The 5,944-nt window shown below is 45.2% G+C and overlaps 1 long non-coding RNA gene across 1 annotated transcript; it reads right to left on the reverse strand.

The window, feature by feature from the left end:
* Positions 1-1,413: 1,413 nt before the first annotated feature.
* LOC140688323 (uncharacterized) lies at positions 1,414-4,981 on the reverse strand. Its single transcript, XR_012062963.1, has 3 exons — positions 4,804-4,981; positions 4,449-4,656; positions 1,414-1,682 (listed from the first exon to the last, which is right to left on the reverse strand). It is a non-coding gene; the product is annotated as an uncharacterized lncRNA (long non-coding RNA).
* Positions 4,982-5,944: the final 963 nt, after the last annotated feature.

Raw genomic sequence — 5,944 nt, forward strand, 5'->3', positions numbered from 1 at the left:
GAGTCAGGGAAGAGACAGAGGGAAGCTTAGAGGTGTGCAGAGAGCATAGAATGTTGACACCACTGTGTGGCAAGTGGGGAAATGTGCTCACTAGAGAAATCCTGGAGGGTTGCCTGGCAGTGGCAACATGCTGGGCATTGATTTGTAGTCTTAGAAATCTGTGCTGGGAGAGCCTGCTGCCTGCAGGCTCAGAACAAATAGAGCTGGGTGAACCGAGATGGAAGTCATCCTGGTGAGGAAATGAAAAGATCAAGGGTCAAGGGAGTTTTGTTTGTCATAAAGAGAGTGCTGACTGTGGATGCAGAGCTGGAAGGTGGGGAAGTGGAAGTAAGAGGAACGTGGACAGGTAGGAAAGCAGAGGAGTCAGTGCATGATGCCCCAGTGAGGGTGAAGGAGGGCCAACGAGGCTGGTGGAGAAGCAGCTGGATGGCTAGAGTTGGGCACATAAAGGAGAGAGGCTGGACCTGGGGTGGAGACACGCCCAGGTATGAGCCCGGGGGTAGGGTGAATGGGAGGTGTCTGGCTTAGGCTGACGGAGAAGAAGACCCTACAATGACCATACTGGGTGGTGGAGGGAGAATCAACATTGACGTCTTGATGGTAGGCGGTGAGGCAATACAGAGTTGGTGGTCCAGCTGCTCCTGACTGAGGCAGATGAGCAGGGAGGCCAGGGTGGCAGGCACTGCTAGGAATGGACTGGGTTTTCCAGGTGTTCCCAAGAGAGGAGGAGAAATCACCTCATGGGGGAAAGTGAGCACAAGGAGGTCAACCCAGGCTCCTGATCAAACGGAGAGTGTGAGGGGGCAAATCGTCAACTCCAGAGATGGTGGCCTAGGAAGCAGGGACCATGGGTGAAGTGAGGGGACACTCAGAGAAGAGAGAGAGATGAGTCTTCTGGGTGTAGGGGGAAGAGAGGCCCCAGGACAAAGGAGCACAGGGGCACAGTGATGAGGATGGACTGGCTCTGTTGTGACACTGCAGGAATGGCTGGATCTTTGTCCTGAGGGCTTAGTTTGGGGGCCTACTGGCCTCATGAGGGCCCCCCTCTCAGCAGCCTGGACAGATGCTCCCGCTCCTGATAGCTCTGTGGCCACCACTGTTCCCGGAGGGGCTCTGCCTCCATCTTCTATCAGACATTCCTGCCCAGTCCCCGACTGCCAGCGAGGGAGCCTGGGCCTCAAAGCCGTTTGCCGTGGAGGGACACAGGCTCCTTGGAGAAGCAGGCTGATCTTATTTTTCTCCGTAACCCATGGCCTAGCAAAGCGCCAGCCTATGGGTGGGCCATTCAGGGGCTCGGATACTTCTTAAATTAACTCAAAGCAGTAGAATAGCAGAGCTGGAGGAAGTGACCACTGAGCTCACAGAGTTCACTGCCCACACCCCCATTCTACAGATGAAGAAACAGAGGCCAAGCAGCCAAGGTCATGCTGCTCTTTAATGCTGGCCTCTGTTGGGCATACCAAGTGATGAGCTGCACTGAAGGGCCTGAGAGGGGGCTCTGGGGTCAGACAGCTTGGGTTCAAGTCCCACCCCTGCCATTTACTAGCTGTGTGATTAATGACTGTCCTTCCTGTAAAGTGCCACCTCATTTGTTTGTCATGAACACAGAGTTCCTTGAACAGCAGGACAGAATTCTTTAAAGGTTTGCTGTTGCTTTTGTTACTATTATCACCAAGTGAACCCTGAAATGAAGAACAAAGACAGCAAGATTTTTTATTTTAAAAGATTTTAAAATACGATGATGACTGTTTGATTTAATCTATTCAAGTTTGCATTTGACCATTATTAACAACTGCACAATGGATGACTTTTGAGGAAATGTTACTTCATGTCTTTAATTCTCACTAACTACACAGGCTATTCAACAGGAAGCAATTTTTTTTCCAGGAAGAGGGACAAAAAGTTAACAATATCTCTGTACCTCTCGGTTCCCAGTGAGTTGGTTGTGATCTGTCAACCCAACTTTGGGGAAATGCCCCCTCCTCCTGGGCTCGCTGCACTGCCACGTGGCCTCCAGGGGGCGATTTACCCCCACACGAATCCAGTATCTTGGTTCATATGTTTGCTTCAGATCCCTCAAGGACTGCCCATGCACCAGGGCCCCATCTGCCCCGCCAGTCTCACCTGCTGGCCTCCAGGAAACTATCCTGGGTCTCAACCATCCTCTGTTCCTATGCCCGCCCCACTACTCTTCATTTTGTCCTTCAAGTGTGGGCTCCTGTGGCTTGCCACCAAGCAGGGGTCTCCCAGTCCTCCACCTTGGGGAACTGCATCGTCCTGCACAGTGCCTAGCGAAACTGTGTGGAGGCCGGAAGAATACAGGACAACAGGTGCTCAGAGGGGCTGCATTTCCCACTGCAGGGGCCCTGGAGAGCTTTCTCCCAGCTGGTTATTCACAGGCGCTGAAGCTGTGGAATCTCGATCTTACCAATTTAAAGGGCATCATCACTAATTACAAAAGAAATCATTTTTTCAGTAGCAAAAGGAGAAAAGACTTTGTGCCCCATGCCCCCATCTTTCTTCCTCCACCTTCAGAGGTGATTCTCACTCTCTGGGCAAGGGTAGAAAGCAACAAACAGAATATTATTTTTCAATGATTCTTCTTTCCCACTCTGAAGATTGCATCCCAAGACTGATGAAGGCTAGGATGGTTTGGCTTCCCTGTACTGAGTATTCAGAGGCTCAGGGTGGAGGCGGTTAGGGAGATAATTCAGCATTATGGAACCAAACAGAGACATTAAAAGGTTCTACTCTAAACAGAAAGGAAGCAGGATGCTATAGAAATGGGAAAACCATCATTGGAAATGAAATAACGAGTTACAAGACAATAAACATGAAGATGTAAAAAAGAAAAAGTATATCAAAATACAAAAAGGTGGGAAAGGGAGACGGTAGCAAGAAAAGATAGATTTTTTTCTCTTTCTTTTTCCTTTTTCTCATTATTCTTAGGATGTGTTGGAGCCTACGTGATTATCAGTCTAAAGGAAATAGATATGATAATGGGTTGATATACTTGAAAAATAGGGTAACCACAAATCGAAAGCATATAATAGAGTTGAAAAAAAAAACCAAAAAAGAAACAAACTCTAAATGGCTTAAAGACTTAAACATTAGACAAGACGCTAAAAAACTCTCAGAAGAAAACATAGGCAAAACATTATTTGACATCTATCTCAGCAGTGTTTTCCTAGGGCAATCCACCCAAGCAACAGAAAATAAAAGCCAAAATAAACAAATGGGACCTAGTTACACCTATCAGCTATTTCAAAGCAATAGAAACCATAAGCAAAATGAAAAGACAACCTATGGAATGTGAGAAAATATTTGCAAAAGATGAGACTGAACATGGCTTAACTTGTAGACTATAAAAATAGTTCATACAACTTAATAAGAAAAAAAAATAAACAACCCAATCCAAAAATGGGCAGAACAACTAAACAAGCAATTCTCCAATGAAGATATACAAATGGCCAATAGGCATATGAAAAAAAGGCACAATATCGCTAATTATCTTAGAAATGCAAATCAAAACTACAATAAGTTATCATCTCACACTACTCAGAATGGCCACCATTCAAACATCCACTCACCATAGATGCTGGAGAGGCTTGGAGAAAAGGGAACCCTCCTACATTATTGCTGGGAATGTAGTTTGGTGAAGCCAATGTGGAAAACAATATGGAGATACCTCAAAAGACTAAAAAAAGACATCATTTGATCCAGCAATCCCACTCCTGGGCATATATCCAGAGGGAACCTTAATTTCAAAATATACCTGCACCCCAATGTTCACAGCAGCATTGTTTTCAATGACCAAGACATAGAAGCAACCTAAACGCCCACTGACAAATGACTGGATAAAGATGTAGTATTTAGATATAAAAGAATATTACACAGTTGTAACAAAAAAGGAAATAATGCCATTTACAGCAACATGGATGGACTTGGAGATTATCACTCTAAAGTGAAATAACTCAGACAGAGAAAGACAAGTAACATATGATACCACTTATATGTGGAATTTTTAAAAAAGATACAAATAAACTTATTTACAAAACAAAAACAGACTCACAGACTTAGGAAACAAACTTAGGAGTTTGGGATTAACAATTACAAACTACTATATGTAAAACAGACAAACAGCAAGGATTCACTGTAGAACACAGGGGAAAATGTTCAGTATCTTGCAACCTATAATGGAAAAGAACCTGAAAAAGAATAGACTATGTATATGTACAACTGAATCACTATGCTGTATACCTGAAACTAACAAAACAGCTGTATATCTGAAACTAACTAAACATTGTAAATCAACCACATTTCAATTAAAAAAAAAGATAAGCTCTAAATAGCTGTATTCAAAGAAAATCTTCAAATCTTACCTCCTACAAAAAGTAAAATGGGAAGCTTGAGCAGGACCAAATTATACTGAATGAGAGGTTACATACCTTCTCCAGCACGTGGCCCATGGTACACATACATCGTGTTTTCCTTCAGGTAAGAATGGCCCTTACTGCCCAGGGAGCGAGTCCTGCTGGGACAAGGCCTCTGTGGCAGTGGCCTCCTTGTCACCGCTCCATCTCACCAGAAGGCCAGGGTTTTCAGAGGGGAGGGAACACAGAGCTCATACACTTCAGATATATTTCCTGAGAAAAACTGTGGAAAGACCAAATTCACCTGCAGTGCAGGAAACATGAGCACGGCCCCTAAGCAGACTGACAAACCCGAAGCAAGACGGCCCGATGTTCACATCGGAACCAGAACAAAAACCGTCTGGCCCCAGTTAAACGATCACCATCTCACCTGCAATGAACTGTTCGTACTCATTGTCAGGGATGTTTCTGTTGAGACTTGAGAGATCAAAAAAGTCAGACCAGGGAATCCGGACCTGGTGGATGTCCAGGCTCTGCTAATGGTAGAGGCGGCCCCAAGGGGGTATCACCAGCACCGACTCTTCCATTTTCAGCAGGGTCTTCAGGAGGAAGGCAATGTGGATACAGACGCCCCTACGGAGGCTGAAGCCCTCCGGAGGGTTGACATAACACAGAAGGTACCTGGCAGGGAGCAAAGGAGAGCAGGTCTTCAGAGCCAGGTCTCTGCACAGGAATCCCGGCTTAGATAGAACAGATACAATGGGAATCTCTGCACAGCACATGGCCTAGACTCAAGACACGTTCAGCAGCTTCTGGTTTGTATAGTGGAGGCACTGCCCACCGATCTCTGTGTGGCCAATTATTTCGAGTCCGGGAGCACATGCAGAAGACTTCTTGGCATCTGTCTATCAACGCTAAGCACCTGACTAGTACCTGAGCACCCGTTCTCCAGGGAATCTCAAACTTCTTGGCCTAAAGACCCCTGTACACTCTTAAATACTGAGGACTTCAAAAGGCTGCTGTTTATGTGGGTTAAATCTATCAATAGTTCCTGTGTTAGAAGTTAAATAAGAACTTTAAAAAATGCTTATGAGTTCACTTAAAAATAATAACAACCTACTACATGATACCATTAATACTCTTAAGCAAAAAATAAGTATATTTTTCTAAACAAAAATCATTAATGAGAGGAATAGCAGTGATTTTAATTTCTGAGAATCTCTTTTGGACTGGTGAGAGCTTAATTCTATCTGCCTCTACATTACCTGTTTTGTGATATCACAGACTAGGTTTTCCCTGGAAAACCCCACAGGAAACTCGGGAGTGCAAGAGTGTGCAAAAGGCAGGTGACTTCCCGGCGTTCCTACGAAAATAGTCTTGCATCTCAGGGGCCTCGGACTCACTTTGATAACTGCTGCCCTACCCTAGGCGAGACTCTCCTACACAAGAGCCAGGCAAGTGTCCTGGCTTCTTTAATGAGTTACCGCAGCAACACCCCTCCCTTCTCTGTGTTAATGTTTCCCACAACCTCCATTACTGCAGATGAGGATGTAATCCTCAACTGAGGCCTC

This window comes from Vicugna pacos, chromosome 22 (genome assembly GCF_048564905.1).
Source record: "Vicugna pacos chromosome 22, VicPac4, whole genome shotgun sequence".
NCBI classification, from domain to species: Eukaryota; Metazoa; Chordata; class Mammalia; order Artiodactyla; family Camelidae; genus Vicugna; species Vicugna pacos.